Raw genomic sequence first — 11,763 nt, 5'->3', positions numbered from 1 at the left:
CACTTCTCTTCGTTAACACCCAGCTTCTGGCAGTGCACAGACACACAGCGTGTTCTCCAGAGATCACGCTGTGACGTCACTTCCTGCCCCAGGTCCTGCATCGTGTCGGACACATCGGCACCAGAGGCTACAGTTGATTCTGCAGCAGCATCAGCGTTTGCAGGTAAGTAGCTACATCGACTTACCTGCAAACACCAATGCTGCTGCAGAATCAAATGTAGCCTCTGGTGCCCTCGCTCGTCCGACACGATGCAGGACCTGGGGCAGGAAGTGACGTCGCAGCGTGATCTCTGGAGAACACGCTGTGTGTCTGTGCACTGCCAGAAGCTGGGTATTAACGAGAAGTGGATGATGCTGATTCGTCAGCATCATAAACTTCTAGTCACAACGCCCAGCTAGTAAAAGAAGTAAAAACGCCCAGATGTAACGAACACAATACACGCCCAGTTGTACTTTAGAAAGCCTCATTTGCATAAATATAAAAATGGTCATAACTTGGCCAAAAATGCTTGTTTTTAAAAAAAAAAAAAAAACGTTCCTGTTCTCTACATTGCAGCGCCGATCTGCTGCAATAGGAGATAGGGGTTGCAAAATCTGGTGCCAGAGCCTCTTTAAGCCTGGGACAGTTACTCCTTCCTCTCCCGATCACAGATTTCCTCTGCGGAGGTGGTCGCTGTTGGGTCTCATCTGGTGGGAGAGCGGTCTCTGCCTGTATTGTGCTCCATGTCCTTGCTGTGAAGGCTGCAACGTGTGGCATGATGTTTTGCTGCATTCCGGGCACACTTCCGCCTGGTGCTTCAAATCACGTTCAGCATAGGTTACGTGCTTACCTCCCAGGAAGTGGTCTTCTGGCGGACCCAGTGGGGGGGAGGAGCTTACAGCGTACCCAAGTCTGAAGTCTGCTCCAGCTAATCCTAGGCCTATTTAGGCTGAAAGAAAACCTGGTTCTTTCCTCCGCTGGACCACCAACTGGAAACGCCAGAAGAAGCAGCGGGGTGCACTCACCGCTCGGACGCTACAAGATCCTCTAGTCCGATGCTTTGAAGATGGCGGTGATGATCCTCTACTAAATAGTAGGACAGAATAATTTTGTATAATGTGTGTTAAGGTCAGGGAGGGTTCTTGAGAAAAAAAATGATAAATTCTGTAAAATTGCAGTTTCTTTACTAACAGATTATCGCTGATGAGTTGACTGGCCTTGCATCTAGTATCAAAGATATTGCCTGGGCTTAGGTTTAAAATTCCCTTAGGCTGGGTACACACGAGCACATTAACGTCCGTAATTACGGACGTATTTCGGCCGGAAGTCTCAGACCGAACTCGGTGCAGGGAGCCAGGCTCCTAGCGTCGTAGTTATGTACGATGCTAGGAGTCCCTGCCTCTCTGCAGGACAACTGTCGCGTACTGTAATCATGTTTTCAGTACGGGACAGTAGTTCCACTAAGAGGCAGGGACTCCTAGCGTCGTACATAACTACGATGCTAGGAGCCCGGCTCCCTGCACTGAGTTCGGTCCGGGACTTCCGGCCGAAATACATCCGTCTATTACGGACGTTAATGTGCTCGTGTGAACCCAGCCTTAGATGCGTACAGAACTTGGCCGGACAGATTTTTCAGACTCTTCTAGCGAGGATAATTATGTGGATGGTGAACTAGGCTCTTCTAAAGGTTCCTCTGAAGGGGGGGGGGGGGGGGGGGGGTCTGTTCTCTGCTGAGGATATTGATCAGCTTGGTCAGAGCCACCATTAATATTGATGACCCCGAGGAACACTGTTCTGTCCAAGATATTATGTTTGAGGGCCTAGGACAGAAATCAAATAACCTTTCTCATCCCTAAAAATGTGGCCAGCCTTATTAAATGCTAATGGAAAAATTCCAACAGGAAACTTGGTATTCCCAAGATCCCAAAAAGGAAATATCCTTTTGAGCAGGAAGTCTGGAAAGATTGGGATAGTATTTATAGGCTAGACTTCCCAGTAGCCAAGATATCTAGGAAAAATACACTACCATTTGAAGATCCCATTAGAATCCCTTATGGATGGGAAAGCAGATTATTATTTAAAACTCTCGTGGAAGTCAATGGCTCAAAATGTTAGACTGAAATTTAGAAGAGTCCAACAGACTCAGGCCAGGCACTTTATCTAGCATCCTAATCAAGATATTTCATACCAATATATATCGAGAGAGGAGAAGAAAACACAGACGCTGCTGATATGCTCAAAATACTCCTCTGAAGGTTTATTTCCAAACTCAAACTATATTACTATCATTCAGAAGGGGTGTAGGCTTAAGGTTAACCAATCAGAGACAATGTGACAATATTTGTTATTCAGCCAATAGCAGACCATAAGATACATTCCAGATACATCAGTATAATTCTTCACACATCAGGTTTGCAGGTGGCCTTATCTCTCTTAGGGGGGATTCACACGAGCGTGTATTCGGTCCGTGCGGGCCGCGTGGTTTTCATGCGGCACGCATGGACCAATACAAGTCTATGGGGCAGTACAGACAGTCCGTGCTTTTTGCGCAGCGTTTGTCTGCTGCGCAAAAAGCGTGACAGGTTCAATAACTCTGCGTATTTCGCGCATCACGCACCCATTGAAGTCAATGGGTGCGTGAAAACCACGCAGGTTGCACGGAAGCACTTCCGTGCGAACCGACTGAAACAGCGCACCAGCTGTCAAAAGGATGAATATAAACAGAAAAGCACCACGTGCTTTTCTGTTTCCGAACATCCAAACGGAGTGTCTTTGCGATGAGCGAAGCCGGACAAGCGAACCGAACTTCACCGGGTTCGGCCGAACTCGTTTTGGCCGAACCCGGCAAAAAAATTATCGGTACGCGACGTCAGGGGAGAGTCACTGTCCATGGTGCTGAAAGAGTTAAACTGTTTCAGCACCATGGACAGTGACTTCCGATCCCAATATACATGAACCTGTAGAAAAAAAAACGAAGTTCTGACTTAGGGTATGTGCACACACACTAATTACGTCCGTAATTGACGGACGTATTTCGGCCGCAAGTCCCGGACCAAACACAGTGCAGGGAGCCGGGCTCCTAGCATCATACTTATGTACGATGCTAGGAGTCCCTGCCTCGCTGCAGGACAACTGTCCCGTACTGAAAACATGATTACAGTATGGGACAGTTGTCCTGCAGCGAGGCAGGGACTCCTAGCATCGTACATAAGTATGATGCTAGGAGCCCGGCTCCCTGCACTGTGTTCGGTCCACTACTTGCGGCCGAAATACGTCCGTCAATCACGGACGTAATTAGTGTGTGTGCACATACCCTAACCGATAACTGCCTGCTTCTTCCTCCAGTCTGACCTCCCGGGATGACAATTCAGTCCAAGTGACAGCTCCAGCCAAGCACAGGCTGCAGCGGTCACATGGACTGGCGCGTCATCCAGGGAGGTGGGGCCCGATGTCGAGAGGCGCGTCACCAAGGCAACGGCCGGGAAGTTCTCGGTAAGTACGAACTTTTTCTTTTTTTTTTTCAACAGGTTTTTCGATATTGTGTTCGGCATTCACTGTCGAGGGTGCTGAAAGAGTTAGCTCTTTCAGCACCTTGGACAGTGACGGGCGTCGACTATCCTCATCTCTATGATGGCGGCTGCGCGAAAATTACGCAGCCGCGCATCATACACGGATGACACACGCAGCTGTCAAATGTTTTTTGCGCGCGCAAAACGCCGCGTTGTTTGCGCGCGCAAAAACGCAACGTCCGTCTGTATCTGCCCTTAGGCAGAATGTTCCTGTAAGATGGGGGAGGCATTCCCACAAGCATATTTGCCACCCTCCCATCTCACTCCCTGTGCCTTCTCTGCAAGCTTCGTATGGGAGCCAAGGTCAAAGATAAAACATATGAAATAAACATTACTTGTGTTAAAGGAACAATGACTTTCTTATTCACTACAAAAGAACCAAGATGGGAACTCCAGACAAGATGGCTGCTGCACGAAACGAAATCATTTAAACATTATTGTAATCACTTTCACATAATACATATCTTAGTAATTCGGCATCCTGCTTGATAATTCATAATGTAATTTCATACAGAGAATATAAGCAAATAAACCATCCTTCACAAAACGAACATGGGAAGCTTCAACGGTGGCCATTAAACCAGGTATTGCAGCTACTTCTGTGGCTATATCCTTAAAAATTTGGATTTCCCAGTTAGAGCAGCATATTAAGGAAAAAACCTCCAGAGAGCAGATCCTTTCCTTCCTCCCTCCCAGTACTATCTAAAGCGCAAGACTCCTTGGCACACGCCTCAGTGGATTCGGTCCGCCTATTAGCTTGATCAGCAGCCCTTTCAAAGTTAGCTAGAAGGGTTACCAGGTTGAAAACCTGTAAGGCAGACAGAGACTCCAAGGTAAAGCATTGCTCCATTTCATATTCTGGTGATTTTATGTTTGGTCTGCCATTAAATGATCTTCTAAAGGAGGCCTCAGATACGAAGAAATAATTTCCTACACAGGGCAGACAACCTGATTTCTTTCGTCCCAGAGTTTCAGTAGGAAACCAAATCCGAAGGGACCAGATTTCAAGGCCTCACAATTTCCAAGAAAGAATAAAGCCCCAGGCCTCAGAATAAGGCCCCATGCACACGAACTTAAAAACGCCTGTAATTACGGGCCCTAATTACGGGCCCATAGACTTCTATTGACCACGGGTACCTCCCCATATGCTTATGGGAAGGTGCCCGTGCTGTTAAAAAATATAGAACATGTCCTATTTCAGGCCGTAATAATGGCACGGGCAGGCCCATAGAAGTCTATGGGGCTCCCATAATTATGGGTGACTACGTGTGTGCACCCGTAATTACGGGAGCGTTACTAGGCGACGACAGGGGATAATCACTGTCCAGGGTGCTGAAAGAGTTAACTGATCGGCAGTAACTCTTTCAGCACCCTGAACAGTGACTACCGTTCACAATATAGATCAACCTGTAAAAAAAAAAATAGAAATTCATACTATTCATACTATTTCTATGTGTAGAAATTTTTCCTTCCCTTTTCCCTTCCCTTGGTTGAACTTGATGGACATGTGTCTTTTTTCAGCCGTACTAACTATGTAACTATGTAACTATATGTAACTATGTAACTATGTACTTACCCAGAACTCCCTGCTTCTTCCTCCAGTCCGGTCTCCCGGGATGACGTTTCAGCCCATGTGACTGCTCCAGCCAATCACAGGCTGCAGCGGTCACATGACTGCATGTATACCATAACCCTTAGATAACATAGCTAGGGATAGCCTAATAGTAAATTGACACAGGACAACATGAACGTTCCTTTAACGTGGGTTGACTCGGGGTCGGCCACAGCTTTTATTATAAATATAACAAATATAATTTAACATTTTTTAAGGTAAACACCCGTATGCCGGCCTACCGACATAGGTGGGCATGTAGGTAATTCACCTTACCAAACCGCCACAAGGAGGGCATGTAATCACCCTACACGTACCTCCGACCCACCACGACCCCCAGCCAAGAGAAAGAGAGCCTGCTCAATCCCGTCCTGCAGGCCGGACCGAAATATATCCAGGCCAATATCATTCAGATGACTCCATCCGCCATTAACCGGCCTCTGTTGTCGCCCTCCAATTCCCGGTGCCTGATCACTACATCTCTTGCACCATGCCACACCAACCTGGGGATTACCTCTGACCATACCAATACTAGCTCCGGAAAAATGAAGCGAACCGCTCGAGGTCAGACTGTATTAACGACATCAACTCCCCAAGACGCACTGAGCACAGATTGTTTCCCCCGATGTGCAACACCAACACAGTCGGCACCAACCGGTGCCGGCTAATATCCACCACTTCCGGCAAGGCCTGTAACCACTTCAGCCCCCTCAGGCCTCTCCAAAAGATCTCAGCGTCTTGAAACCCCAGCGATTGTCCCCCGGGCCGTATGGCTGCCCTCCGCTCAGCCCAGAAAACATAGGAATGGCCCAGAATCCATACCGATGGTCGGTAACCTAAAAGAAAAGAAAATTAATGCAGCAACAAATCCGGGCGAACGTACCCTGCAAAGCAATCGGAGTGCCAGCGCCCTGACGCACTTCCGTATCCGCCAAGCCCAATTCGCTGGCGGTCGTAGCCGCACCAATTCGAAATGAGTGGGTGCCGAAATCACCAGGGGGGAGGCTCGCAGCCGACAAGGCCTTCTTAAACACCGCAGAGAACTGAAACTTGGTGAGGGGGCTGCCGTCGATATGCGCAAAAAACTGCGAGCCAGACTTACGCATGCTTAAATAGGAAGCTGCCAGCGCGACCGGGCAACCCGACCCCCTATCGCCCGCAATGACACCCAGCAGCCCCTGCCGAACACGTCCGTTTTGGACCGACGGATCCGGAAACGCAGGCCAGATGAAGACAAACTAACGTCTTCAAATAAAAGGCCGCCCACCCGGGAAGCACTGGGCGGGACTCATTCCGATATTCGCAAAGCGCCAAAAAAAGAAAACGCTGCAGACAACAGGGCCGATTCGAACATAGATGCGCACACACCCGGCAAACAATGCAACAGTTTATACAAAATAGCAAAAGAAATAGGGCGCCTAGATTCCCTACGCACAGCTGACTTCTACCACCCCTTAATGGCCTGCAGGATAAAGAAAGATTTTGTGACATCTGGCCACCCATGGAGCTTAAAGAAAAATGACAAACCCAGTAGGCGGCGCTGTGCAACTAACCCTGACACGCCGCGTTCCGACAAACCAGACAAATACTCCATCACATAAGACCAGCGAGGAGCTTCAGGAGGCCCAACGATACTTTTCCCCACCATATTTAACCACTCATTCCATGCATTACCGTAGACCGACCATGTCGATGGGGGGGCGAGTGATGCCCGAACGAACGGCACTAACTGTGATCCAGCAGTCTCCATAGCCCAGCCGGGCACTCCGTCCCCTCCATGTCTGCCTACGGGCAGAGCGAACGAAATGCCTGAAAATTAAACCGAGAAAGAGCATCAGCAATTTTATTATCAACACCTGGAACATGGCGAGCCCTGAAGTGGATGTTATGCTGAAAACACCTCAGCACCAACCGGCGCAGAAGTATCACCACCGGGAGGGAAGCAGAGGTCAACTGGTTCACAGCATGCACCACGCTCTCATTGTCTGACCAAAACAACACAGATGAGTTAGCCTTAGCCCCACCCCACCCCACCGTTCAACTGCTACAATTAATGGAAACATCTCCAAGAGTGTCAGGTTACCACAACAGCCCATCACGCCAACAATGCAAAAACCAACATGGCTTGTAATTTGTCAATTTTGTCAGCCGGCAAACGAAACCATATGTAAGGAGTCAATCTCCATCCCTAAAACGAAATCACAGTAACGGGACCTTCAGTTTTCTCCAGGGAAAGCGGAACGCCGAAACGACTAGCCAAAAACTGGAAGGAACTGAGTAAACATTGGCAACGCTGGGGGACCGACAAAGAAAAATCATCCAAATAGTGCGTAACGGACGCAGCTCCGGTGTGCTCCCGAAGAACCCATTCAAGAAAGGAACTAAACACCTCAAAATAAAAACATGAAATGGAACAACCCATGAGAAGGCACATGTCGTAGTAATATTGCCTTTTTTTTATGTTTTTCATTTTTTTAACGTGGCCTCCAACTGGAACCCCAATAAATGAAAGCAATCTGCATGAACCGGCAACAGCCGATGCGATGTAAGATTAAGACATGAGGGCCCCCCGCCCGGAACTACAAACTAATTCTACTGCCCTATCAAATGAAACATAAGATACCGCCGCAATATACCTGCTAATACCATCGTTAACAGAACTACCCTTGGGGTATGCCAAGTGATGAATTAAACTAAAAACTTCCCCGCTTCCTTTTTAGGAACCACGCCGAGAGGCGAAACACGGAGATTAGGAAAAGGCAAAGCGGGAAACGGACCGGCCATGCGCCCGAACTAACTTCCTTAACAACCTTGTCCTTGACAACGGTCGGAAATTCACTAGCTGACTTCAAATTGCGTGAAAAAGTTGGAACGGGGCTATAAACAAACGGTATGAAAAAACCAAACATGAAACCAGTTCTAAGTAGGACGGCTTCCCCCATCCTGGGGTACTGATCTAGCCACTGCCACATCGCGCTGACGCGTACTGGGGTCCTCGACTCTACCAAAGTTCTGCGGCTTAGCAGAAGGGGGGGCTCGACGTGAGCAACGCACGGCGGCATGACCAACCCCGCAGTTGGAGCACTCATGCTTGAATTTGCAAGATCCGTAAAACTTGCAATGCCCTTCATTGAAGAGCCAGCAAGATCCGGACCCGCTCAATGCAGGGCCCCCAACCCCGGGAGAGGAACCTGAAAAGGACCCGGAGGAGGGGGCAGCGGGCTGAAAGGGACGCTGCGACATCATCATACGCAACCACACGTCCGTCGCTTTAGTGTCCCAACCTACCTCAGGACGCTGCGCCATTCTACGCCTAAATCCCTGGTCATAGCACCACCATGCGGCGCCCCCGTGGGTCTTATAAGCACTGGAAATTGTGTCGAAGTACACAAACAACTGGAGCTACTTCTCAGGGAACTTCTGCGAAACCACACATCCTAACACTGCAAACGCCTGCAACCAGTTATTAAAGGTACGTGCTACTTTCGGTTTAGACTGCACCCCCCTCTCAAAACGCCGCTCCTTATCGATAGTCACCAAGGACCAAATATCCACGTAATCGTTTCTACATATTTTTTCCCTGGTGTCATCAGACAAGTGAGACCAGAGGGGTGCAATACCACAAAAATACGTATCCCTAAACGCAGACAGCACCGGAGTAGACATAGATGTGGAAGCCTCAACCAAAGACTTCGCCACCGCTGGAACAGGCACACAATCGACCTGTGGCCCGGTACTGCCCGTCAATAAAGTTTGTAAAACAGACAGTAAATCAACATTTGAAACATTATTCGTACGCCATGCCCGTAGGCAGTCATACTCACCGGGTCCAGTAGCAGAGGCGATAGGTAGCGGTGGTGGTTGAAGCGCAGGTGCCTCAGGTAAAACCAGCAATACAGCTGAGGCAGCTGGTACCACCGAGCGTAAAGGTTCCTCGGGCATCCGAGCCCTGCTCGTTGAGGAAAGCCACGTTCAGAGGTGCCACGGTTACGAGAATTGCGACGTGCTCGTTTAGAGGAGACATCCGATGAGCTATCGGAAGATGGAGTCGCCCTACGCCTGGAGTAGCGGCGACGCGAACCGTGATGCTGTGAGGAGCGATGGTGCCTTGACCTGGAACGGTACCGAGTCGAACCCTCGCGGGAATGGGACGACCGAGAATCAGAGCGGTCAGAGGGCCGCACATAGGCCGGGCCCAAATCCTTATGTATAAACACTGGCACGTCAGCGATGGTGGATGCCAGGGTAGAAACAGCAGGAGGAACCTGCTCAGCAGGAAATAAATCCTCCCCACTATCGCAGAGAGAGAATACAGGCTCATCGTCTAGGGGAGGTGGGGATAAATCATGCCATGTGTCCCCTGCCACCTCCTGGGGAACACTCACACTGCCACCTGCAGCCGCAGGTACAGTAGGAATCAATGGTTTGTGGGAAAGGGGGCACCCCTGGGTACATCCGCCAAGCCTGCTGTATTGGTAGCCAGGCTTGCAGTGACACGAGTCGTTTGAACTGTCCCCATGCGGGGCCGAGCCCTACCCATCCCTTTAGGAGCTGACAGGCCAGGAGAGGGGGGGAACATAATCCCCCATCACAGCCTCTGAGCTGAGGCCTCATGTTCCCTGCACAGACGGTGGGGGAGGGGCGGATGCCGACTGATAAGGAAAGTCTACAGGCACCACATGGCTTTGCACCATGCAGCGCTGACTCGCTGTTACAGATGGGGACAGCCTCGTCGGTGGGTGAGAACGGCCGAAGCCAGGGGAGAAGAAGAAGCTGGGGGCGGCAGGCCTCGTCCAGCAGAGATTGCAGCCAGCCTGGACCCTCTTGGAGCAGGCGACGACTAATTGAATCCTCCATGCTGCTCTCTTGCCGGTCAGTACTCTCCCAAGATGTGCAGGAGATTGCAATGTAACGGCCAAAAGAGGCAGAGACCCGGAAGACAGCTCCTTAAAGGAACAGTGTCATCACAAATTATTTTTTCATATGTTAAAGATGTTAGTGCTTTATTAAAAACGTTTATATTTATTTGTGTGTTTGTGTTTTACTTTTTCTTATTTTTACACTTTTTCTTCCCTATGGGGGCTGCCATTTTTTGTTCCATTTCTGTATGTGTCGATTAACGACACATACAGACATGGAATACGGCAGCCACAGTCCCATAGGGACTGCGAACGGCTCCCGTCCCATCCACTTCAATGTACGCCGTCTGTGTGGGAACTGCGCATGCGCCGCTCCCACACAGTCCAATTTGAAATGCGCGCCGTCCGGCGCCATTTTCGTGTGGACCGGAAGTCGCGCCCGGACAGTAAGATTACTACTTCCGGTCGCGGCTTCCGGACTTGTGCACTTGGACCAGCGGCAGCAGACGGAGCGGACGGGCCGGAGGGAGCCGCGGCGGCAGGAGCAGGTAAGAGATTTATATGTATGTTCGTGTTTGTGTACGTTTACTACTGTATGTAAACCTACTACACTGTGTGTTAGCTCAAAAAATGGCGACACACAGTGTAGGAGGTTAGACCGTTCAAACCCCTCGTTTATCCCGGCACTAGACAGGATAAAGGAGGGGGGGAAGCTGAGAGCTCACTAGAGCGAGGGCTTTTTACCCAATTTTGCAGCATAAAGCAATGTGGTTGCTTTACCACATGCAATGCTGCAATTTTGGGAATAGCTCCATCTAGTGACCAGCAATGGGAAATATTATAAATTAGAATTAATTTATAATATTTCCTGACTCGTGAAAAAAATAAAAAAAATTTGAACAATGTTTAATCACCTACACACTAAATGTTTAATTAAAAAAAACAAAACATGTTTTTCTGGCAACACATTCCCTTTAAATCCACTAGGAAGGAGGGAGAAAGGAGAAGGACCATAACCCCTCCCCCCGGATGGAGGGGGCTAAGAGCAGCAGCCAGAGGTAAGAAACTTATTAACCTCTACCCTTGCTGGGCATACAACAAATATCTGAATCCCTAGCTGGGGCCCTATTAGTTTTTCACCCACATTACCTGCAGTCAAAGACCCAGCGGTTAGACACCTATGGGTCTACTAGGACTGCCGCGTCATCCAGGGAGGTCGTACTGGATGTCAAGAGAGGGACACGTCACCAAGACAACGGCCGGGTAAGTATGAATTTCTTTTACTTTTTCTGCGGAAAGGGCTGTCCCTTTTCTCTATCCTGCACTGATAGAGAGAAGGGCTGCCGATTACTGCAGTGCAATTTTGCAGCGAAAACGTGCCCGTAAATACGGGTGGAATACTGGTGACACCGGACCCGTATTTACGGGCACGGGTCCGTAAATACTGGTGCAATACGGGTCGAATACGTGTGACCAAGGACCCGTATTTACGCCAGTATATACGGGAGGACAAAAATACGTTCGTGTGCATGAGGCCTAACCCAAGGAGAAGGACCACCGACAATGACTCCCCGTCCTGTCAGTGCCGACTACGGAGCAATCTGTATCGTGTTACAACAAAAAGTTGGGCTCTTGTAAAATTGCAGTAGAGGGAGGAGGAGACAGGATCTCTATGGGTATTGGCAGTGCTGTAGCACAACGAAGACAGGGCCCTGGCTGTATTAAAAAGCAGCCAGCGGGCTT

Source organism: Rhinoderma darwinii, chromosome 2 (assembly GCF_050947455.1).
Source record: "Rhinoderma darwinii isolate aRhiDar2 chromosome 2, aRhiDar2.hap1, whole genome shotgun sequence".
NCBI lineage: Eukaryota > Metazoa > Chordata > Amphibia > Anura > Rhinodermatidae > Rhinoderma > Rhinoderma darwinii.
This window is presented reverse-complemented; position numbering follows the sequence as displayed.